The following is a 27,133-nucleotide window of genomic DNA, read 5'->3' as shown; positions in this document are numbered from 1 at the left end:
ACTTGAATATCTAAAACTCAAAAATACATTTTAAGTAAAAACAGTGTTACCTAATTACATGTCATGTCGAAATTAATAAAAATTCAACAAATGACAAAAAAAAAAAAAAAAAAAAATGCTCAAATAGAAAATCTTAAAGTTTTAGATCTTTTATTTGAGTATTTTTTTTTAGACTAACACAAAACAAAAACAAATCGTTAGTATCGATGCATAATTTTCTACTTTGAAATAGCGGAACTTAAGTAAAAGCAAGGGAAATAAATCGGTCGGTATTGACTGCAATAAAAGAAACATAAAACTGCATTTTCCGACAGATTATATATTTTTTTCTTGTAATTGTAATGTTACTTGTTGAATTTATTTTTATTAATTTCGACAGGCAATTCGACAATAGTGATTTTTGGGTTTGTATTACTGTATACATAAACAAATATAACAAATAAATGTTATCAAAGGCAAGAAAAGTTACTTTTCTATCAAACTGGATATTTTTTGTGTTTTTATTCAATGTAACATGTTTATTACTCGAAAAACATGCAGTGTTTACCGATGTATTGGAAAATTCGAAATGGCGCCCGACTCTCTCTTTAACACGGTAAGTTCGGGAAAAGGTGTTATAAATAATAAACTACACAAAGTACTATTAAAAGAACACCGAATATATGTCGAGTTATGTCACGGTAACATATATTGAGCGAATTTCTAACAGTATTTTGTCTCGTTTATTATTTATAACACCTTTTCCCGAACTTACCGTGTTAAAGAGAGAGTCGGGCGCCATTTTGAATTTTCCAATACATCAGTAAACACTGTATGCTTTTCGAGCTGAATAAACATATTACATTAAATAAAAACACAAAAAATATATCCAGTTAGGTAGAAAAGTAACTTATCTTGCCTTTGATAACATTTATTTGTTATATATTTGTTTTTTTTGACAACCTTTTCGAATCTATGTGTACAGTAATACAAACCCTGATTTTGTTTTTTTTGTTTTTTTACTTAAAATGCATTTTTGTATCCAAAGTTAATGCACAAGGATCACATTCACAAACCCCCAGAAAACAAATTAACATTTGAAAAATAAACATTTTTTAAGAAATTGCAAAAATCAGACAACAAAATAATGAGTCGATTAATTTGCTGAAAAAAACATTTTTTAAGAAATTGCAAAAATTAGACAATAAAATAATAAGTCGATTAATTTGCTGTATCATGACTGAAAAAAAGATAGAAAATAGTTGGTAATATTGGGGAACCGCTTCAATATACCTACCCTTAATTAATGTTATTTAAATTATTTGTCACATTAATGTTATTTATATTTAATAATTAAAATGCTAAAAAACAAGCAAACAATGTAATTCATGAACGATTTATTTTAATCATTTTTTTTCCAAATGATTAGCACAAGTTAGTTACAGTATTAATAAATTACTTTTTACCATTAAAATTTAACATATTCTGATAAGTCGTAAGAATTATTTTCAGTTTCAACAGGACTAAAACTTGTCCATATAGGTAGAAGAGTAACTTATCTTGCCTTTGATAACATTTATTTGTTATATATTTGTTTTTTGACAACTTTTTCGAATCTATGTGTATAGTAAAACGAATCCAATTTAACTTTTAAAATTCTATTTAAAAAAAATAATTTTGCTAAAAATAAAGAATAAAAAAATGCTAGTTAAAAAATGATATAAACCTGAATTAACATTTTTTTTTTCTTGGCGATAAAAAAATGAAACAAATGGGCCACAAGACCTCAAGTTTCCAGATTGTTATCATTGACTCTCCCAGTTTAATTTGTATTTTCTCTTATTGATACGTCCTGAAACCTTGTCTATTTTGAAGTGTTGACTTCATACCTACTTGGCAAAATTTACAGTTGAATATTAAAACACTGAACTTTTTTTTAGCCTTGTCTTGACCTGGCCGCTGTTAGCTGTGTATAAATTAATTAATGTTTGTTTACGTTTCTTTTTTTTTTGGGGGGGGGAGTGTCGGTTTGAATTTCTTCAAAACGAAATCTCCAGATTTTATAAAAAAAAACAAACAAAAAAAAAAAAACGCTAGCCGCTAGATCCAAAATTTACCCGCTAGATTCCAAACGAACCTCTCCAGATCTAGCGGGAAACTCGCTAAATTGGAAACCCTGTGTATGACTGTGTATAACAGGCGGAAGTAATGATCGCCTATTGCATTATGGGTAATAACAATTATTCCTATGTCCGACATGATATCCTTTTCTGTAATCATCGTAACATCTACTCGAAATACTACAGATAACAAAGCGGAAGAATTAACCAATCATTAAATAGAGATGGAGATGGACACCCCGTGAACATAACAGAACGAGGTGGAGAGACGAACTGATACAACACATGGGTTGGGTCTCACATGGCAGCAGATAGTTCGGGACAGAGATAAATGGCTAACGTAGGGGTTGCTCATTGAGTGATAAAACCCTTATTGATTGATTGATTGAAATAGAGATGTCATTCCAAAATCTTTTGTTTATTTAATATCAACCTGTTTTCCTATATGGAATCTATAAAATACATCAATCACAAAAGTACGTAACAAAATGTAAGTATAATTTTCAACTGATTTTTTTCCATCGTTAATTTTTTTTTTTATCTCCATAACTTAAATTCCAGTCCATTTAGTTTCATGATAATCGTATTTCCGTAGTTTACGAACAGTGATTTACGTTATTATTTAGAAAACCATTCTTAACGTGGCAAGGGAGAGTGGCGGTGTTAACTATTATGTACTTTCACCTGAAAAATTTAATAAAGATACTGAAAAATTCCAGCACGGTGTGTAAGCTTCAAAGTATTATTTTTATTATTTATTAGCATAAATTTACGTATCTTTTTTAAATTCGATTTTTGCTACTTAAACTATTAATTAAACCTATTAAAACATTAAATGATAGAATTTTTTTTATTATGTACGTACTCGTTACGGAACAAAGATGTCTTATTCAAAAAATCACGTAAATTGATCAAGTAATTTTTTTATTTGAAAAATCATTTATTTGCGATTTTTAGTGATTTCAATAGTAAATTGGAACCATTACCAGGCTGATTTTGATCTTGATAGTTCGAATTCAGTTGTCTCCCTCATATTTATAAAACATGCCGGATCGAAACATACAGTATTGCTTTTTCATAAAATTTGATTCTGTTTGATTTTTTCCATGAATTAAAATGTCACTAGGTTTGCACAGTCCAAATCGAACCCGATCCTCCTCCGATCTCCAACCTCCTCAAGTCAAGTGATTTGTTTAATTGATTTTTCTCACAAACAAACAAAATGGCCATTCAATGAATCGTAAAATTCGTGAAAGTACTTGTTTAATGTCATAATGCATGATAATGATATGTACCTTGGTACCACGGGACAGAGTTAGACACCAAGGTCGTTTTTTTTAACGTGGAGAAAAGGTACAAAAATAAAAATTGTCTCAGTCGTGAAGGATTTCTCCTCCACTGAAAGAGAACGAGAAATGGAAATGCCACATCTGAAGAACAGGTACTACACTTTGATCTTGGCCAAAAGGCCAAGTAAGTAGATAATATTGTTTTTCGTTGAAATAGAAATTAAGCAGAAAATATTGGTTTTTAATGGAAATTCTATTCTGCGACTGCTGATTTTTCTGCTTATACTGAATAAGTGGGCAAAAAATTATTTGGTAAATTTATGTGATTTTTGAAATATGACATCTTCGTTCCATGACAGGTACACACATCATATATATATATATATATATATATATATATATATATATGTATGTTTACTCTTTATCAGGGAAGCTGAAAAGGTGATTAATTTTTTTTTAAAATTGTTAGCAGAAAAAAATAAGTGAATAAAAGAAAACCTATGTTAATATACATGCCCGTGATGGGAATAAAATATTGTACTTCAAAAATAACTTAAAATGATCAAACAGTTTTGTTTTTATAAATTAAATTCTAAAGTGAATTTGTGTTTTTCCAGTGTCTTTCTTTTCAATTAAGTATGGCTTTTTAAAAGCTCGATTTGGAGTTATCTCCCGTATTTTTATAGTATATTTTAAAAATGGCATCAGATATATTTTTTTTTCTTATTTAAAAAATAACACGAGTTGACATTCTGGACAAGTATCTTTTTTTGATTTCTTTTTTGATTTTTTTTTTTTATACTAGCATGGGTGCCCGGTGTTGTCCGTAGTATTTGGAGGTGTATGCTGAGCAAAAAATCAAAAACAAAAAAAGTCAGTTTTTTTACTTTGACCCCTATTGTGACCCCTTAACATTTATTGTTTTGGGCTCAAATCGAGTTATTAAGTTAGATCTATGTTCAAGGAACGTATATCTTAAATTTCAAGTGTTTAAACCCAAAATTGTCAGAGTAGTTTGGTAGAGTTCTCAAAAGTCAAATCTTTGAACATTGACCCCTTAACAGCCAAATTTCTTGCCGAAAACATCGATTTTCCCAAATCTCAGTACCCTATATATCAAATTTCGAGTCTGTAGACAAAAAGCCGACAAAGTTATTTTGTAGGGAAATGTACGCAGACATACACAGACACGTGCACTTTTGTAGATATACTAGCATGGGTGCCCAGCGTTGCCCAGATGTTTGGAGGTGTATACTGAGCAAAAAAAAAGTCAATTTTTTAAAACCGTGACCCCTATTATGACCCCTTCATATTTATTGTTTTGGGGCTCAAATCAAGTTATTAACTTAGATCCATGTCCAAGGAACCTATATTTTAAATTTCAAGTGTTTAGACCCAAAATTCTCAGAGGAGTTTGGTAGAGTTCTCAAAGGCCAAATCGTAGAACTTTGAGGCCTTAACAACCAATTTTCTGGCCGAAAACCGATCACATAGATTTTTCCAAATCTCAGTACCCTATATATCAAATTTCGAGTCTGTATACTAAAAATTGACAAAGTTATTGCATAGGGAAATGTACATAGACAGACACACATACAGACACGTTCACTTTTATAGATATATAGATAGATAGATAGGTAAACAAAACAACTTTTCCCCTCTTTTTAAAAAAATCTAATTTATTTTCTGATGTTTACTCTTTTCTGTGTTTGTATAGAATTTCATTCACCAGTTTTAGGGAGGAGGTCAATTTTAAGGAATGTGTTCACGTCGATTTTGGGGTTTTACTTTAGTGTTTTTTGTAATGGGAGAGATATTTTTGAAATGAGCTGGACTCAGATAAATATTTTCAGTGAAAAGTTTTGTAGAGTTTATAAACAAATGTGATAAAAACGAGAGACATTGTCATATGGTAAACAACAAAAAAAACCCCAAAAAGCTTATGCATTAAGAATACATATATTCATAAAAAGATAATTTATATATGTTTAAAATGGAAGGTTTACAGCAATAGGAAAACAGAATGTTTGTGAATATTTTTAGAATTCTTGTAAAAACAAGGGGTTCTTTAGGTGTGTCAGAAACTTCGTGAAAAATATTGAATAATTCGACCCCCTCTCTTTTCAAGCTTATAACTACTCGAAAAATGTAATTCAAACCCTAATTGTTTTTCAATTAAAGAAGCAAGGACCAATGTGTCAAAAAAAAAAGGTTTTGAACTTCAGATTTACGGGTAAATTCCTAAAAAAACACTTCTTTTTTTGTTTTAAATTTGAATATATTATTTATTGTTCTTTTATCTTCAATTTGTGATATATACAACAAACTTTGGTGAGTAAATTAATCATTTACTTTTTAATAGACATTTCAAAATGGGGGGGGGCGTGAATGGGAAAAAAACGTTTGTCTAAAATATTATATTCGGTTTATTGCAAAGAGCATAAAATTCCACATTGACCCTGAAAATATCTAAAAATAGAATCAATAGAAAAATGTTGATTGATTTTTAAAGTTTAAAAATTGAAAAATACTGAACTCGTAAAATTCAATTAATTTCATAACTGTTTTTTAAAAAATGAAAAAATAATATTTCTATTACTTTTTATGCAACTTTAATAGTTTATTTTGGAAGTATAATCCATACAGAAAATAAACAACCCACTTTTAAAAAAGAGAAATTACGAGTTTTTTATATTTTATTCGCAGTTTCGTGTTAGGGGTGTCCTTGGTGTATCAGAATTTTTGTAGGAATTTTTATTCCTACAAAAATTCTGATACACCTAGGAGTTCATTAGCTGAGACATTAGAAGTCTGGATTGATTAAGAGTTGTGAGTTTCAAGGGTAAGGAAAATCATATTAAAAACTCCTGTGCTCAAATGATTAAATAAATTAAAATTAAATAAATAAAATTAAATAAATTAAATAAAATTAAATAAATTAAAATTAAATTAAAATTATAATTAATTGAAAGTTGTTTATCATATTCTTTTGTTTTTCATATTAGAAACTAGTTCTGTGATGAAGGTTTTAGGAATATTTGAATGAATAAAGTTTAACAGATTGACCGACGATAACATTGATGAGTTGTGTGTGTGTTCATTAATGTTTGTGTGCATGTGAGTGGAGAGAGATGTTGCAGAGATGGGTGCCAAGTGGGGTGTCCAATGACACCAATCCGCAAATTTAGGTCAACATGGTTCCACTGGTTTATCCAAAGAAAATCTGGCCCTTTCAGAGAGTTTAGGTAGCTTCCAGAAAAATCATTTCAAATGAATTCAGAAAGTTTTCTGATTGGTTCAAAATATAAGTATTTGTTTTTATTTCGGATAGTGTGTGTGCATTTTATTTTGATAGTGCGAATGATATGTTTACAAATGCCTTTATGCTTTTGTTTTTAAACGTCAGTGTGTAAACATTAATTGCATTCATTTGGATATTTTTATTTTTAAGTATTGTTTTTTATTTTTATTTTTAAGTATTGTTTTTTATTTTTAAGTATTGTTTTTTATTTTTAAGTATTTTTATTTTTAAGTATTGTTTTTTATTTTTATTTTTAAGTATTGTTTTTTATTTTTAAGTATTTTTTATTTTTATTTTTAAGTATTGTTTTTTATTTTTATTTTTAAGTATTGTTTTTTATTTTTATTTTTAAGTATTGTTTTTTATTTTTAAGTATTGTTTTTTATTTTTATTTTTAAGTATTGTTTTTTATTTTTATTTTTAAGTATTGTTTTTTATTTTTATTTTTAAGTATTGTTTTTTATTTTTAAGTATTTTTATTTTTAAGTATTGTTTTTTATTTTTATTTTTAAGTATTGTTTTTTATTTTTAAGTATTGTTTTTTATTTTTATTTTTAAGTAAGTATTGTTTTCGATCTGATTCTCACACTATCATTTCGTTTGAGAAATGATAATTCGAAAAAGTATTGTGATTTGTTTATTTTTGCTGTTTTGTGTGTCTATTTGTGCTTTGTATTTGGAATATTTGTTCATGAGTTTGTGTTCATTAATTATTAGGCAGGAGATCTATCCACTGTCTTCAGTCATGGTGCTCTATAAAAAATGGCACTCGAAAATATGGCACAAGTCAATAACGAGGAAAAATAACACAAAACAAAAAAAATGCTGCTACAAAACAATTCGGTAATTGGGATTGTTCCGAATGATTGGATTTGGGTGGTGGTCTCTCTCTCTCTCTCTCTCTCTCTCTCTCTCTCTCTCTCTCTCTCTCGCACTTTAGTTTAAAATACTGACTACCCCCCACGAATATTTACAAATAATTATATATATTTTTTATTTATTCTTTTATTTTGAAGCAAATAAATTTTTCTAAAATTTGGGGTTGGGAGATTCTCACTCTTATAGTTTTAAATTTCTAAAAGTGCAGATAAATTAATAATCAAGAATTAAAACAAAAACAAACAAAAAAGCAAAAATTAACTAACTTATACCAAACACAGTAGAATTTGATTATCTATTGACCTCAATACTAATGCGTTAAAACTCTCTTTACTTATTTTAAAAATATTTTTTCATTTTATTTATTTTTCTATATTGTAAAAGCTCTAAAATATTAAATAAAATCTTTATTTTCTTAAAATGCCTACCAACTATGACGTAAATGAGTCGCCTGGACATTATTAGCAACGTAAATCTGAAAAATTTTCCCTGACTGGCAAATAGAAATTTATTTTCTGATTTTTTTAGTATATACATATATATATATATATGAGAGAGAGAGAGAGAGAGAGAATAAATGACAAAAAGTTATATTCCAAAATTCATGATGTTGACCATCTTATAATTAATTCCCTTAATTCAGTTGACAAAAACATATATATATATATATATATATATATATATGAGAGAGAGAGAGGGAGAGATTTAATGTTCCCAGCAAATGGTGCCAAAGTCCCATCACGACAATGTTGCATCTCTGTGCCTGTTTTACAAATATTTTAATGAAATGTGTTCTGATGAACTCATTGCACATGTGCCCCCGTTATGGACATATCCCTGACAAACCCACTTAGCAACAAAATCTCACCCCTTCACAGTTTAGGTTCCTAAATGCTAGAAAGCTTTCTACTCTAATAGTTTTTTCCTTCGAACAGCTAGACTTTGGAATTCCCTTCCTGCTACCTGCTTTCATGCCTATATTGATATGCAGGTGTCTAAATGTAACGTAAAGCACATCTAGTTAATCGTTTTTAGGCATGGTTCCAAATAGTAGCCACTTACATCCAAGTGGCGATATGCCTTGTTAGTGGTGAATGTGGGTAAAAAAAAAGGTGGCTTTGGAACTGTGTTCGAATCCCCTGAATAGAAGCAATCATCAATTCCTGCACTGCTAATTGCGAAAGCATAAAACACTAGTATCTGTTAGTATAAAAATAATTATTTATATTTATGTAGCCCTTTTACGAAGAAATTTCTTAAAGATGTGCATTGTTTGGGAAATAATGGCAGTCGACTGGACGTTTGCTAGATCATAATTTCTTGTTTGATCATTATTATTTTAACACTGTGCCTGTATTTGGCATTTAAAGTTGTTAATTTCTCTTAATTCTCAAGGCAGTTTAGGGTGGCTGAGAAGTAACGTTCCTAGCAAATGGAGTCAAAGGTAGCTTTGGAGCTGGGTACAAATCTCCCGACTGGTAGCAATAGTCATTCACTACTTTCACTGATGATTGTGGAAGCATCAAACACTAGTGTCTTTAAGTATAAAAATAATTACTTATAATTGTATATATACATACACAAGGAATTTTTAAAAGTAATGTCTTAATTTTTTTCCAAAATAATGGGTCACAGGAAATTGCAAAAGGCATTGTTTTCATGACTGAATTCATGAATTCATAGCATGCAAGTTACATCTCTTTGTTGCAGATATTGACAGTGTGAGACTTTCTCCAAGAAACCCCTGTCATGGACATGTCATGCTTGCATTAGGAACAGGGATGCGTCATTGAAAAATTTAATCGATTAACATTTATCAGTGTCTGTTAAACATTTATAATGTCGATGCAGTTAATGTCAGCAGAGCGAGAAGATGGGTTCGTCGATTTCAGAGTGGTGAACAGAGATGTGAGTGACAAAGTGCGCTGTAGGCATTAAAAGAGGCTGACAAAAGTGCATTGAGAATGGTTGTGACTATGCAGAAAATAAATTCTGGAGCACAGAAGGTTTTTCATTTTAATGGTACTACTCCTATCATAGTGCTTCACTGTTTTAATTTTTGTATTTAAAAATAGGAGTCCTTACTGGTGTAATGACCCTCGTGTGTGTGTATATATATATATATACATATATATATATATACATATATATATATATATATATATATAGCTTTTTTTTTTAATTTTAATCAGAAAGACAATTTTTCAGAACAGAAATTTATTGTTTCAATAAAGAATACAGTTCCAAGGTTTTTCCTTAACCCATGGATTCTCGATGTAGTCTCATCTCCTCAGAGGAAGTCATTAGAAAATATTAGATCTAATTTGAAATAAGTCTGCCATTTAGCACATACAAAGAAAATATATTAAAATTAATTACATCTTTTTAGGGGGCATAGATAAAGAAAATAGATGAAATAAAAGTAGAAACAATGAAAGGATATGAATTTATGATATCCGGTTGTCATGGTAATCCTTGTATAGAGTGGTATTATATGGTCAGAGTCCAAGTTTGTTGAAGAAGTCTATATTGTGCATGGATTCTAATTTATTGTAAGGCATTTTTAGTCCTTAGTGATAAACTTTTTAGTATGGAAGGTCCGAGATTTATTCCACCTCATTTTTAGATGTATGGTCCCTTCATAGTTGTCTGCTGACAGCTATTTTCTATTATAGATTAAAATTACCTATTAAAAGCCTTTGTAATATTTTTGACAAAAATTATGGATAGCTGCAAATTTTTCAAATCAGATATTTTTGGGGTGGACTTTAGAGATACAATATTGTCAAAAATATAGTAAGATAAAATGATGAAATCTATCATATACAGTATGTTTCGAGCATTTCTTCTGTGTCCCTAGTTACATGATGTGAAGAGAGAAAGTGGATATGAAATTGTGTTTGTCCCTTAGTACTCAACTAGGAGGGAGGAGTGAATGGAGACATATAAAGAGAAGAAAAGGAGAAGAGAAAGGAAGCTAACTGGTGTTTGTATAGGGCGTGCATTGACCTCAGCTAATCTGAGCTGTTGGTGGGGGTGGTTTTCTATGATAGGTATCTATGGCGAATGGCTAGAGGAAAACATTCTATGAGACATGTGGGTACTTCAAGGTTAAGAAAATGGAATAAGAAAATAAATAAAATAATCTCTTTATTTATTTACTTTCATTTGGGTAGTGTTTAAATAAATCATCAATGTAAGTGAGCTAATGTATCGATCACAAATCCTTGCTGAAAATGCTGAGGTCATATAAGTCTCAAATACCTTGTCGCCAGTAAATCAATGATTTAGTTTATTAAAAGTGATTTTTATTATAAATCATGACGTTGTCTTTTTTTTTACAGAAACAATGTCCCAGTCAACAGAACAGAAAGACTTTTCCTGCGCACATTGTGGATCTTCATTTTTGGAAAAATCACAGTTGAAAAATCACATGTGCATACATGCTGATGAAAACCCATTTTCTTGTGAAACAGGCGGCTCCAGATTTTCCAAGCAATCAACATTAAAAGAAAATTCCTGTGTTAATACTGTGGAAAAACCATTTTCTTGTCAAATATGCGAATCCTCCTTTTCCTTAAAATCAGTTTTGAAAGAACATATTCGTATACATACTGGGGAAAAACCATTTTCTTGTGAAATATGCCAATGTTCGTTTTCTCAGCGATCAAATTTAAAAGCACATGTACGTGTTCACACTGGGGAGAAACCATTTATTTGTGACATATGCGGGTCTTCATTTTCTCATCATTCAACTTTGAAAGGACACATGAATAAACATGGCAAAACAAGAAAGAAACAATTTTCTTGTGAAATATGTGGTTCATCATTTTCAGAGAAAAAGTATTTACCAAAACACATGCGTGTACACACTGGTGAGAAGCCGTTTGCCTGTGACGTTTGTGAATCTTCATTTTCTTTAAAGTCAACTCTGATAGAACATATCCGTGTACATACTGGGGAGAAACCATTTTGCTGTGAAATATGTGGATGTTCATTTGCTCAGCGATCAAAGTTAAAAGGACATATACGCACACACACTGGGGAGAAACCGTTTTGCTGTGAAGAGTGTCGATCTTCATTTTCTCAGAAGTCGAGTCTCATCAGACACATGCGTGTACACACTGGAGAAAAACCGTTTTCCTGTAAAATATGTGGATGTTCATTTTCCCATGAATTAACATTAAAAGGACACTTGCGTATACATACTGGGGAGAAGCCATTTTCTTGTGAAATATGCGAATCTTCTTTCACTTCAAAATCACATTTGAATGAACACATCCGTATACACACTGGAGAAAAACCATTTTCATGTAAAATATGCGGATCTTCTTTTTCACAAAAATCAACTCTGAAAGGACACATGCGTACGCACACTGGGGAGAAACCATTTTCTTGTGAAATATGCAAATCTTCATTTTCTCATAAATCGAGTTTAAATGGACACATACTTTTACATACTAATGTATGAAGAAGAACCTGAAGTCCTACCTAACTAATATTCCTGGTGAATCAAGTGCAAAAGAGATTCAGACAATTGCACTTAAGGGAACAGCGAGGATACTAAAAAGAGCTCTCGGTTGGTTTCAATAAAAAAGCGGGGCAATGTTGGCAGCTGGTTTGGCTGCCCCATACCCAGCATTACAATCTTCAAAGGAAGAAAAAAAATGCCTACTAGACATTATCATCGAGTGTCTAAGGTCTCTCTGTACAGGGGTTTGTCAGAACAACCTGAGATGAGTATACTTTTTCTTAGAATTGAACCCTGACCAAATTTTCAAAATCACATAGTATTCACAGACCAAATAACATCTCCTTTCTATCGCTAATACACATTAGCTTTTATGAGGAATTGTGCACCTTCTCCAAGTGATGTTACCTCAAGTAATAGTATGAAGCTGGATACTACACCAGACAAGATAAATTCTTGTCCTGGAATCCAGTAAGACCAAGAGACTAAATGAAAGATATACTACAACATATGAAAATGGTTAATTGGGGGGAGAAAGTTCTTAATTTCTTTACTAAATCAGTGTTTGAGAGATAAAGAACTTTAATAGAACATTCGAATATGTATGTATTTAGTATAGAGTTCAATATTACTCCCAGGTTGTAGGCTCCTTGATTTCTGAGATATTTGACTGAAGTAAAATAAAACAAAAAAAGCTGAACATGAACTACCACTGGTAACATCAAACAGAAAACTGTCAGTGTTCTATGACAAAGACATACAGACGGGCAGATTCATAAAAGACAAATTATCAAGCCAGGCATTGTAATATGGAACAGACCTGAAAGAACTGTGCTTATTATTGATGTCACAGCCCCAAATGACTATGGCCTTCATAGAGCTGAGCAGAAAAAGATAACAAAATATGAGGACCTTAAGAACAATTTAAAAAAGAACCTGGTCTGAAAAAAAACAAACATTATATGGGTTGTGATGGAAGCAATTGGCCCAATAAAAGAGAGTCTTTAGAAATACTTAGATACAATCCCTGAAAGTCTGATTTCTTACAAAATACATAAAGGGAACAATGTCTATTCTTAAAAGAGCCCTCAGATACAAATTCAAGTTATTATGAAATCAAGTGTAAGCTCCAGGTCAGAACCTCTTAATCCTTTAAAAAAAAAACAAAGTAAAATAATGATTAATAAAAATTGAATAAAAAGAAAGAAATACAAAGAAATCGAGATAAGAAAAAAAAAAACAAGGACGGAAACAGCACAAGAGAGCCATTAAGTTCCTGGGGGAGCTCAACCAGAATATATAGACAAGGATACTTCACTTCAATGGCTGAAGAATAAAAAACTTCCATTTGATAAGGAAAGATTCATTGTAGCCAGACAAGATCAGAGCTTACGAATTAATTTTTTTAAAAAATGGCTGGACTAGCAACAAATGACCAGTGCGGATTCTACCACTCAGCACCTTAGAGCTTGAGCCACCTAATGTCTGGATGCCCAATCTTATTAGCAGATAATCTTTACATAGTCCGCCACAACAAAGTATGTAAATAGACCCATTGACAGATCTTTGAAGAGCTGCAATTGACAGATCATCGAATATCTGGGAACGTAAATCACTACCAATAACATAAAACGGAAAAGTAACTGTCTTATAACAAAGACATGCAGGTGGGCAGATATATAAATGACAAGTCTATCGAACCAGGTATTGTAAAAGACAAGAATTGATTAAAAAGCTTGCTGCATGTCTAAATACCCTTGTTTAGACCCAAAATTGGCTGAATAGTTTGCTAGAGACCACAAACATCAAATTTTTTTAATTTTAATCCCTTGCCAGCCAAATTTTCAGCCAACAACCGATTTAGAAGCTTCCCTTATGTCTGAATACACTTTATGTAAAATTTCAAATGTGTAGACTAAAAATTGGCTAAGTAATTAGGTAGAGACCACAGCGGTCAATTTTTTTAAAACTTTGACCTCAATTTTGACCCCTTAACATTTATTGTTTTGAGCTCAAATTGAATAAAAATGTTTGATCCATGGCCAGGGAATGTACATCTAAAATTTCATGTGTTTAGACTCAAAATTGGCGGAGGAGTTTGGTAGAGTTTTCAAAACACAAATCGTTGAACTTTGACTGTTAAGTTTTGAGACATTATGTTGAACAAAGATGGTGGCGTAGTTCAGATCAGTAACCAAGATGGCGGCCAAGAATCAAATGTAGTCCGTGGCGTAGTTAACGGCGAACTGATTGAATTTTTATAATAATTTTGAAACGTTTCATTGGTTGTTTAGCACAGCCGTTAGTTATAGAAATGATTGGCGAATCCATTTGTCTCATACCCCCATCACTGCGTCTGATGGGGAAGGTCTCCTAGCGGCCTCGGCTGCATGGAGACCAGGTAGTACATGTCAAGGATTCGTCACTTGACACTCAGCCCAACAGGTGAAGGGCCGGGAATATCAAACCAGGTGTTGTAATATGGAAACAAGTCTGAAAGAACTGCACTCATTATTGATGTTAATGCCCCAAATGATTATGTCCTTATTAAAGTTGAATGGGAAAAGATAAAATATTAGGACCTTAAAAATGATTAAAAACAATGTGGTCTCTATAAAAAAATCAACATTATACCAGTTGTGATAGGAGCAACTGGCCTAATGAAAAGAAATTCTAAGAAATACTCAGAAGCAATTTCTGGAAGATTAAGCTTGTACAAAATTGGGATACCAGTCATAAAAGGAGCAACGTCTATTCTAAAAATAAAGCCCTTGAAAATGAATGGCTCTCGTCTTGGAGAGGCCTCAAGTTTTGACAGGCTTCTGGGCTTGACCTTTACTCCTGATCTTAAATGGAATACGTACATCAAATCTGTTGCCAAGACCATTGGAAAAATGGTTGGATCTTTCTACCGATCCAGTAGATATCTCACTGCTGATGCAATTCTCTATCTATATAAGAGCCAGATACGTCCAAGGATGGAATACTGTTGCCACATATGGGCAGGAACTGCTAGAAAAGACTTGTCCTGCCTTGATAGGGTCCAAAATAGACTTTGTGGCCTGGTGGGAGATGTCCTTTTCTCTTCGCTGCAACCTCTATCTCACAGAAGAGATGTTGCGAGTTTGTCTCTGCTTTATCATTATTTTCATGGAAAGTGTTCGACTGAGCTTCAGTCTATGGTCCCCCCTCGCCAAACTTTCACAAGAAACACTAGACTAGCTGAAAACATTATCAATAATTTTCCCCACTCTTTATCTCTGCCTAAACCTAAACATAGATTCCATGATCAAAGCTTCTTTCTTAGAACTGCACGCCTGTGGAATTGTCTTCCGTTTTCCTGCTTTCCAGCTGTCTATAATATGGTTGTCTTCAAGTCCAACGTGAACAAGTTTCTGATGAGCCGTTCCACTTAAGTTAACAAATTTACCGAACTTCCATTACTATTGATCACTATATTGTCCTTTTGACTACTCTACACTCTTTAACCCTTATCCTTGAGTGGCCGATCGGCCTTGATAAGTGGTGACGCCTATGTAAAAAAAAAAGGTGTAATGCATAGACACCAACTGAACAGAGTTAAGATGTAAAATAATTATAGGTCTAAAGAAATAACGGGAAATATTAGGTTGTTTGAATGTCTTTTGTTGGACGCATGGCTGAATAAGATTAAAATTATAGTCATCACCTTAAGCTTTAAACTAACATAAGGTTTACTTTATTTTTGTAATAGTTAAATAATAGAATATTAAATTAATATTTTCGGGGTATTAGATTTTTATAAAGGAAAAAAAGAATTATATTGTATTTTTATTTGGGTTTGTATACGACATGATAATTTTTGCTGGCTTATTTAGTTTAGAATTTCTCCTTTAATTGTAACTAGCAGGGTGCCTAGCATTGCTTGGGTGTTTGTAGGTGTGTATGTAACACCAACTGAACAGAGTTAAGATGTAATGCAGATTCATACTCTACACTCTAACCCTTATCCTTGAGTGGCCTATTGACCTTGATAAGTGGTGACGCCTATGTAAAAAAAAAATTCAAATCGTTATAAAATTAAGTGTAAACCACAGCATGGAGCCACTTGATCTGTTAGAACTAACCAATGTAAAATAATAAAAAAGGGAAAATATCTAAAAAAAAAAAAAAAAAAAATAGAAAATGAGTTGTAGTGGAGCAAATCAAATATTAATTTCAATTTAGATTGTGGAAAGTAGATAAGAGGCATAATGATAAAGTTATAATGGAATATGAAAATTATGTGTTAGAATCGTAGAATTGTTGGGGAGTCGAGATAGTATTATATGTAGATGAATATAAGTGTTTAAAGAATATTAAATTGTGTTTAAGGGGAAATAGGTTTAAATGGAATACATTGTAGATTACTAATTCTTCCTGTCCTTTTCTGTGTGTAAAAGATAGTGTTTGTGTATTATTCTTTATTGAATCGTTTACTTTACTAAACGTTTTCTTTTTACTGTTGAAAAGGAACAATGTCTATTCTAAAAATAAATCCCTCGAATATAAATTCAAATCATAATAAAATCAAGTGTAAGCCACAGGATGGAGCCACGTGATCTCTAAGAACTAACCGATGTAAAATAATAAGAAAGGGAAAATATCTTTTAAATTTAACTCATAAGAAAATCAAGCTTAACGCTGAAAGAACATCCATTAATCACTTTAAAATAAATGAACTAAAATCAATAGAAAACAAAGCGATTTTGTTTTTCTTGGGCTTTGCAATAAAAAGCTAAAAAGGGGGAGACAACAATGAGAATTTTAAGTGTACCCATGAATGATTCCTCACTTATAATTGTTCGAGGAAACAGATTTCCTCGTAATAAAATTACAAGAAAATCCACGTGTGTTCATGTTTTTTAGAAAAAAAACTATGAATACTTTTTTATTTAATGAAAATAAAACTATGAATGAATACTTTTTTATTTATTGAAAAAAAACTGAATGAATACTTTTTTATTTATTGAAAATAAAATGAATGAATACTTTTTTATTTATTGAAAATAAAACTATGAATGAATACTTTTTTATTTATTGAAAAAAAAACTGAATGAATACTTTTTTATTTATTAAAAAAAAAACTGAATGAATACTTTTTTATTTATTGAAAAAAAAAACTGAATGAATACTTTTTTATTTATTGAAAAAAAAACTATGAATGAATACTTTTTTATTTATTGAAAAAAAAACATTTAAATTCTTATCAAATCCATATTAAATTAAACAGATTAAAATATAGTGATGGAACAATTCCAATATTTGGCCCGATTCCGATACAATTACAGATTCCGTAATAAATTCCTGATTCCGATACAATTATCGATTCCGATTCTTTACAAATCTCTAAAAATTTACTATTGTCACTATTACTGTAAAAACATTTGAAATGTCTCTATATTTTCTCAAACGTAAAAAATCCACTTGTGAGGGGGTGGTCAAGAGATGTTAACCTTACTGGAAGTTTAAATCAATAAATATTTATTATTTTACTAGCAAAAGTACCCATCGTTAACTGGGTTCAAAAACAGCCTACAGAAAATGGACTCTGACTTATGAAAGTATGATAGGCTATGAAAAGAAAGGGTTGTAAAGAGATAGCTTCGAATTTGGGGGTATCAAAACCAAAGCAAAATATGATGAAAGCAAAAATAAAATAGATAAACCCCATAATTTATCGTACCATACCTGTCCACACTGAAACATTTATCACAAAATTCTGTGGATCTATATTAAAAAACCTTGTTAAACTTTGTGACATATTTCCACTCTATTGAGGTCAGGTGCGAACGAGCACCCCATAATTTTATTATACCATATTTCTTTAAACTGAAACATGATTATCAAAGTATACTTATGCAAATAGATATGAAAAGTATTTATTAAAGTTTGTGCCTATTTCCATTCTATGGAGGCCAGGCGCGAACGCAGACCCCACAATTTTATTATACCATCCCTATTTAAGTTAAAACATATCAAAATATTCTTATGTACATCTATATCAAAAACACTTGTAAACGTTTTTTTTTTAATTTTTAAATTTTTTATTTCCATACTTTGTGGACCAGGCGCGAACGCAGACCCCACAATAATAATGAACCACCGTTCTGCCAGATCAATCGTACCCATTCCTGTGTCTCGACACATCTATCATTATATGTAATCAGTTTTTTTAAAATAGTCAACCATATAGGAGCCTATTCGTGACCAGACACACACACACACACACACACACACACACACAGCTTTATATTATAGATTATTACTACAGGCAGTATATAATACTTTATAAAAGCGAAATAAAACAGATAATTAAAGGAATCGGTTTTGGTATCGGAAAATAGGCTAAAATTTTTCTGATTCCGATACCTCAAAAAGCTTCGATTTTTTTCCAATTCCGTTTACTCGTCATAAAATAAATATGGTTCTAAAGTTCTTTTATAGTTTTCGAGTGTATAACTGATCTAAAGTAAAAAGTGGATAACGTATTGAAGAAATACTGATGGCCTATGACACACCATTCTTGATTGTCTAAGATCTTTCTGTACAGTTTTTTTTTTTTCAGGACAAAATGACCTGGGGACGCTACACCTTGCAAGTAAACCCTAACCCAACATTCAAAATAACATAGCATTCCTAACCGAAATAAATCCTGTCTACATGGCTATGCACAGCTCATACGACGAAGGTTTCACATTTTCTTAGTGATGTTACTTTAACTAACTTAAAGTATATTACATAGGAGAGGAGGATATCGACGTATAATCTGAGTCATATTGAATGCATAGCCATGACGAAATATTCCAGTTCGTATTTACATAAAGGTATATTTTATAAGAAGAATATATGCTTCATACCTTTTCTTTACCCGAAGTTCTTCTATCTTCACTGCTGGGCTCTGTGATGAAACATGCAACGACCAACACCATGACCGACCGAAATACCTGTTTTCCTTCTTTTGTGAAACCACAGACCAACACTTTATATCTTTAAAATATAAATTTATTTCAGCTGTCTTAGTAGTCTTCACAAACAGTTTGCATTACATGTCTACATTCATGTTCCTTCCAGCCCTGCTTCCTGGCTTTGAAGCACGTCTACTCACTTTTGTGACCAAACTCAAACTCTCTCAGTCTAATCGTCTTGACCTGTTTGTTCTGTTACATCATCATCAAACGCACATGTCTCCTAGTGTGTAACCTCTTTCACATACGCAACTGTTGAAGGTCATTTTGTTTATTTTCAACTTAGCTAATTTATGTAAACATCTTCAGCTAAAACCCATTGTTAAACATTAAATAATTTCCAGTATAAACTATTTTAACAATATCACTGGATGGATAGATAAATAAACAGATAAATCGATAATAACTAATTTAATTTTTAACCATATTATTATCTAATACTCATACTAGGAACGTTGTGCTAGCAGAACTGAAATGAATACTCCAGCAAATGTGATTAATTTTTGTTTTTTATTCTACTATGATAAGCTATAACAACTAATTGTCCAGTTTCTAGTGGATGACATTCTTCACAGTCGTGTCTGTTTTTCTTTATAATTTCTTTTGGAAATCAATGATAAACGGCTTTTGGATAATGTAAAAAAGCAATGCTTATTGAAGGATGTATAGAGAGCTGAAAATCTGGGAAGACTAATCCAACCAGGAACATCATCTCTTATTAGCAGTGTGCTCGTCGTGATATATGTGAAAAATCCTAATGAGTAAATAATACTTAATACATCAGCTATAAACAATCGACATAACGACAAAGAAAAGCTTCCTTTGTTAGTAAAGTGAAAACAGATATTTTTATGAGTCATCACATCTGTAGGGCATCTTGTCACTTTTTGCCAGATCACCACTCCCATCTTTGTAGATAAAAAACACGCCGTTAGCTGAAAGATGACACGTCTGGAAAGACGCCATGATCACGTGTGCTAAAAAAGAAAAAAAAACTCTTTTTTCAACAAAGAAAAAACATAAAACTCAATTTTGGGGCATTTTTATTGCTAGAAAACAGATAAATACTTCAATTAGACAAATTGGACGGCAAACGAGAACAACGGCCAACTCAACGTTAGTTACTAACACTATCTACTCACACTTGCTTCCTGATATTAAAGACTTATTTTGGGTCGCTTACTTTTGTGGTTAGGCAAGTTTTGTACTAATTTTGTAAATTTTTACTTGGTTTTCACCTTAACGTTTTCCTTTTAAAATGATGACCATTAAAGGTATTCGGGCATATTGGAAACGAATGTTGCATTTACATTTTCTGCAAATAAGTAGTTTTAAAGATATTAAGCAATGTCATTTTTTTTTAATAGCTGGTACTCATCTTGGTATGTGCAACTATACGCTCTTTCATGTAAACCCAACTTCGAGAAACTACACACATGTTGCACTATTTTTCGTGCCACTGTTTCTAATACGCTCTATAGCAATTTGGCCATGAGCGTAGAGATACAAAGAAATCCCTTCCCATAATTCCCTTGCTATCTTTCTGTCTCTTTCCTGCACGACCACCATGAAGTGAATATGCATATTCTGTTTCTCCGTAAATTGGGAGGGGGCACCTCCTCCCTCAAAACTAGTTAGGTTGAAAAGCTTATTGTCCAGTTTTAAATTGTAAAAGGGTTTTGTAATATATTGTATCTCTAATGTAAAATAAAATAGTTATGTTCCATATATATTACAATTGTGTCGCGTATCGTCTTTCTTGAGTCTGCCATAAATGCCTTCATAAACGCCTTCATTGAAACAACGAAACGGTCCAGAAAATGAAGAAAGAAAATTCCAGTCAGAACACCACCAACGGTGAAGAGGTCAAGACGTTTCCTGAGAGAAGAGGGAACCACACAGTACATCCAACATCCATTGTTTAATATCCAGAAAACTTCTTATTTGCGGAAATTTAAATGCGATATTTGTTTACTTACAGCATTATGAAACCTTTAAAAGTCGTCATGTCAAAGGAAAATGTCAAGGTTGAAACCAGGTAAAAATTTACTCTAATTTTTTATTAATTTATTTACTACATTGTTGAGGGAATGTAAAAAATAATTAACAAAACCTCATCCAACCAATGTTAAGAATGGCTTTCTACATAATATCTGATTCTTATTAGTGGTCGTCCTTAAATAATATCATTTTTTTTTTAATTTTTAGAAAATTATTCCTAGCATGGAGAGAGGCGCTTTCACTTCGCTATGCAAAAAAAAAAAAAAAAAAAAAAAAACCCTTAATATCTGTAAGTGAATATGAGTGGGGGTGAGAAAATTAAGTGAGATTAAATTGCCCAAAAACAAATGATAAAAAAAAATAATGAAAATGAAACAAACGACACCTCTTTCTGATTTAAATGCACAGCATTTATTTTTTAAATAACAAAATAAGGTTATCACAAAACGTCCAACAACGGGTGAGAGTTCTTTCGACGTCATTGTAATTATAAATGTTAGATGAAAGTCCTGAGTTTCAAAGGTTAAAGTCCTGCGTGAAAATAATTAACAAAAAAGGAATTTAATGTTTGTGTATCTGGCGAAGGTTCGCCTTGCTTAAAAAGTCCCACAGGGAAAGAAATTCAAGAAGTATTTTGTTGTTATTAACTTTAGAAGATGTTCGAGATGAATGCGTGTGTGCAAAGTCGTTTTTGGTGTCCGCATGGCGTATGCATGTGATGTTTACGACGTTGGCGGCGTCGAGGTCATGCACAAGAGAAACATTCCCTCGTGGTGTCTCAAAGTGAGCTGAGAGGGAGAGAAAGTTGAAATGTCTCCATAGACGGCTATTTTATACATTTTTGGCTGGCTTCAGAAAGGAACCACTCCTCTGCTGATATTTTCGCTTTTAGAAATCCGTAAAAAAGATTATTTCTTAATTTTTTTCATTGGCTGGTTATGTCACGTGACCTGCTTTCAACTACGTCCACCAAACATATGTTATTTTCACTATTGCTGTTTCGTGAAAAGTGTGTGGGCATATTTAAAATCGAGCCGTTGCTGAACGAACATGTTTTTTCAAAATGCGCGGGGAAAGTTCGAAATGAATAATGGTTTGTTATTCGCACGCGAGTGTGTGTGTGTGTGTGTGTGTGTGTGTGTGTGTGTGTGTGTGTGTGTGTGTGACTGTACAGTGGTCATAGTTTAACATGAAGATGGCGCTTTCACTTCGCTATGCCATAAATAAATAAATGTAGGAAACTAAACCTTCGGTAGGAAGTAATATTACTTACTATCAGTAATTGAATAAAACGGGCCATAGTTTACTAAAGAATCGTAAGCGAGCATTCTCCTGGTTTGCTTCACCCCCTACCCTCACCCAATACTTCTGAAGGTCGATAAATTACTTTCTAGATCTTATTCATATTGTTCTTTCAAATACACCTAATTTTTAAATTGCATAAAAATACTTAATATTAACTACTGCAATATTTACCTCCTTAGTCGTTCTTCTTATACAATTTTACAATAAAATAAATTATCTTTTCACCAAAGCTCACAAAAAATATTTGCTTTTATTTTTATCCTTACTCAGATTAAAAGTGATTGCATTTTTTTTTACATTAATAATACAGTGCTTACTTTTTATTGTTAATAAATAATTAATAATTTTAACAATAAAATCACAATTTTTAACTTAACACAATACATAATATAATCTATGATATAAATATCACTGTGTGTGTGTGTGTGTGTGTGTGTATATGTCTCCGTTTTTCAAATTATATCTCCTTTCAGACAGAAGGTCGCTGGACGGCGTACATCGGCTCAAAAGATTGCATTTTTTGTGCAGAATTTTATTTGGGGTATTTACTCGGTTAAAATAATTGCTACGGGGTTCAAAATTTAAATAAATATCAACTTGGCAAGCGTAGCAAGCACAATGACGTCGTTCTACATATGCATACATCATGTAAAGCAGACATCTATTTATTTAGTTATTTTACAACACTTTCAAATCGGTTGTCCCTTTGGTGCTGTAGCTAGTGTGACTGGCTACTAATACCAGTGGTGCGGTTTCAATCTTTATTTCCTTTGCATTTTTTTACATTCCGATAATCTTGACTTTTAAATGTTATGTAATGATTTTACAAGAATGCTTTTATTAAACAAAAATACGGAAGAATGTTTTTGATGTATGTAACGAAAATGTCATATTCTCTCTCTCTCTCTCTCTATATATATATATATATATATATATATATATATATATATATGGAATATGACATATACGTTTTATTGTTTATTACCGTATCTTTCTGTTAAGTTACATTATTGTTTCAGCTACTTGGCCGCTTTTTGTCCGTATGTAGCATCCTCAGACTTTTAAAGTCTAAGGATGCTACAGACGGCCAAAAGAAAAAAAACGGCCAAGTAGCTGAAACAATAATGTAACTTAACAGAAAGATACGGTAATAAAAAAATAAAACGCATATTTGCTCTACAGCGGTATTGAGCACTTTCTTCAGTTTTTCTTAATTACCATTTCCACTAAATATGTATATATATATATATATATATATATATATATATATATATATATATATATATATATATATAGAGAGAGAGAGAGAGAGAGAGAGAGAGAGAAATAAAAAGGAACAAACCGAACAAGACGAAACGTTGATGAACATATAACTCGGTTTGTTCCTTTGCATTTTTCTATGTAGAAATTTATTTCACAAGCTTTTGTGTAGACACTTTCTATACTTGTCATTTCAATAAACACAAATATTAACAACTTTACATCTTTACAATTCCCGCATCGTAATTACAATAACTGCTGGTAAATCTCCAAAGTTCAATGTACTTCACGAAATAAATAGATAAATAATAATAATAATGATAATTAAAAAAAAAAGCTGTATGATGTATCTGACACAGAACGAAAATGTTACATTTGAAAAGACACGTAACTTTGATCATGTGGATAATGTTTTTTTTTTCTGTAAATCATTTACTTTTTTCTGATTTTTAGTAATTTTCATATATTAAACTAGGAATTTAGATTTTTTTTAATTGTAACCCGTGAATGTGTGTTTGTGTGCGTATGAGGGAGAAAGAGAGAGAGAGAGAGAGAGAGAGAGAGAGAGGGGGGGGAGAGAAAAGAGCGTTTAAAGTTTAAAATCAATTTTTTTTACTTACTAACAGGACTAAGGGTTCTTACACCCTTTTGTCTTTTTGGTAGCAACCTATACGAATAATTTATTAAAAAAATATTTATTTTACATTTTCTGTTGCAAGCTTTTGTGTAGATACTTTCTATACTTGTTATTTCAATAAACACACATATTAACAACTTTACATTTTTACAATTCCTCCGTTACAATTTGGCCTTTTGGTCAAGATCAAAGTGTAGTATCTGTTCTTCAGATGCTGCACTTCTATTTCTTGTTCTCTTTCAGTGGAGGAGAAATCCTTCACGACTGAGACAATTTTTATTTTTGTACCTTTTCTCCACGTTAAAAAACGACCCTGGTGTCTAACTCTGTCCCGTGGGGAGGCATTGTAAATAGGTACAATTATAATATTTGTTGTGAAAATCTAAAGTTCAACGTAATTAAAAAAAAAAGAAAAATTTAGTAAAATCTTTTTTTTTTTCATACCCGACATGGAACTAAAATATCATAATCCAAAATGTCACGTAATTTGATCAAGGGTCATTATTTTATTTTATTTTTCAGAAAATAATTTTTTTTTCTTTTTTTTTTTTACAATTTTTGTGATTTACATAGTACTCATGTATATCTGAATTAAGCTAATATATGACACTTACTGCTATTTCTGTCATTTTCTTTACAAAAAGTAATAGGAGACAACTCGATTCATGAGGTTTATTGAAATTTGAAATTCTTAAAAAAAATTTACATGTTTATTTTAATTACAATTTAACCGTTACTTAGTCACGCAAGTCATTGACAATGATAAAAATTCGGTACTTGTACAGTTTAATCAACGCATTAAAAATCAAAATATCGAAAAAAGTTTATATTGAACATATCTGTTTTGGACTGAAGATCTCTGAAAAAAAAATTAATTTAATTTGATTGAGTATTTTTTTTTTTTTTTTTTACATTGGAAAAACACGTTTTTATGAAAGCCCGTTGAAGTCAGCCATTATGGAAATTTTTTAACACGTCATGGGGAGATAACTTCATGAAAAGCGCCGACACTTCCTCCCCATCTTTATTACTAGCTTTCTCCCTAAAAATCTAACCTTTTGCTCAGTATCATAACAAATTGTTTTTTCGCTGTAAAAAAAAAATAACTACTTGATGAAATTAAGTGAATTTTGTTTTAGAACTTCATTCCGTAACGGATATGTCCAATATAACCTTTTTGCGATATTTTCATTTTTTAATGTCTTGAATAAACTGTACAAGTACCAAGAATTCAAAACAAAATGTCAACAACGATCTGTATTTACCTATTTATTATTGAAAATTGGCCTCAGTTTTTATGAAAGGATTAGGGGTAGGAAGGACGCCATAGAAATCACAACAAAGGATACATGAAATGAACAACGTTGGAAGTATGTAGATTCTGACTCCATATAATTAAAAACAAACGAATATTGAAGGTTGAGAACCGATTTTATTTACTACTAAAAGTTTGTATTAGAAGAGGCAAAGTGTTCGTAGGATGGAATGTGATTTAACGAAGAATGGATTGTTCGATGAAGATATTTGACAGTTTGTATTACGGTAAAATGTTCGTAGAATGTTTCATTCCTTGTCAATTCATACATACCTACAAACATTTTACGAACCTTCATTCCTTGTCAATTCATACATACCTACAAACATTTTACGAACATTCATTCCTTGTCAATTCATACATACCTACAAACGTTTTACGAACATTCATTCCTTGTTAAATCGTACATACCTGCAAACATTCTATGAATATTTCACCGTAATACAAACTGTCAAATATCTTCATCGGACAATCCATTATTTGTTAAATCACATTCCATCCTACGAACACTTTGCCTCTCCTAATACAAACGATTAGTAGTAAATAAAATTGGTTCTCAACCTTCAATATTTGTCTGTCTTTAATTATATGGAATCAGAATCTACATCTTTCCAATGTTGTTCATTTCATGTATTCTCCCTGCTAGCAAAAAAAACAAAAACAAAAAAACATAAATAAAATAAAAGCAAAACGTGAAATCACATTAAATGAAAATAATTGTTAAAATGTTCTGCGAAATTGCTTTTCCGATCGTCATCTTAAAATGTTAACTTCCATCCGTCAAACTCGTCTTGATTTAATTAACTCACCTTATAATTGTTTCTTTCTTAAAAACAGATTGCTATAAAAAAAATGGTACTTGTACAGTTTAGTCAAGACATTAAAAAATGAAAATATCGGAAAAAAGGTTATATTGTACGTATTCGTTTTGGACTGAAGATCTCCGGAAAAAATTTAATTTAATTTAATGGAGTAGTTTTTTTTTTTTTTTTTTTTTTTTTTTTTTTTACAGCGGATAAACACGTTCTTATGAGGCGTCTCAGGCGTGTTGAAGTCAGCCATTTTGAAATTTTGCTGACCACGCCACGGGGAGATGATAACTCCATGTAAAGCGCAACATTAAAGCATCTTTAATTTGTGAAAAAAAAAGGATTAATGATTGCTCGAGAAGAGAAGGATCGGCGTGCACTTAACTTGAATACTAACCAAGAAGAATTGTTGTTGTTATTCACCCTTTTAAAGTTTTATTTTGTGCTCCGGATCACGTGATAGTTAATCATCTGATCCTTCCATTATATAAGAGGGGAGATTCCCTTGTCTTCTCTCTCTTTTTTTCACCACAAATTGATTCAGTTGCCGGCGATTGAAAGTAAATCTTTTCCACTCTCGTCTGGCGAAGATACTACAAGACGGTTACGTCGCGGAAGGGGGCAATTCTTTCGCAACCTAAGGTAAGTGCATTCATTGCTCCCTTCTCGATCTGCCTTGATTCTTTACTGGAAATTAATTTTTTCACAAATTCTATCTTTTCTTCCTAAAAATCGAACCTTTTGCTCGGTATCATAACAAATTGTTTTTTCGCCGTAAAAA

At 31.5% G+C, this 27,133-nt stretch overlaps 1 long non-coding RNA gene across 1 annotated transcript; it reads left to right on the top strand.

Annotated features, from left to right (window-relative positions):
• The first annotated feature begins 2,092 nt into the window (after positions 1 to 2,092).
• LOC145269442 (uncharacterized) lies at positions 2,093 to 18,496 on the top strand. The gene is made up of 2 exons (XR_013865057.1): positions 2,093 to 2,589; positions 10,913 to 18,496. It is a non-coding gene; the product is annotated as an uncharacterized LOC145269442 (long non-coding RNA).
• The last annotated feature ends 8,637 nt before the right edge of the window (positions 18,497 to 27,133 follow it).

The sequence above is a fragment of the Euprymna scolopes genome, chromosome 45, assembly GCF_053919585.1.
Source record: "Euprymna scolopes isolate OS-2025 chromosome 45, ASM5391958v1, whole genome shotgun sequence".
Classification (NCBI taxonomy): domain Eukaryota; kingdom Metazoa; phylum Mollusca; class Cephalopoda; order Sepiida; family Sepiolidae; genus Euprymna; species Euprymna scolopes.
The sequence above is the reverse complement of the archived record's forward strand: the minus strand, read 5'-3'. Positions and strand labels throughout refer to the sequence as shown.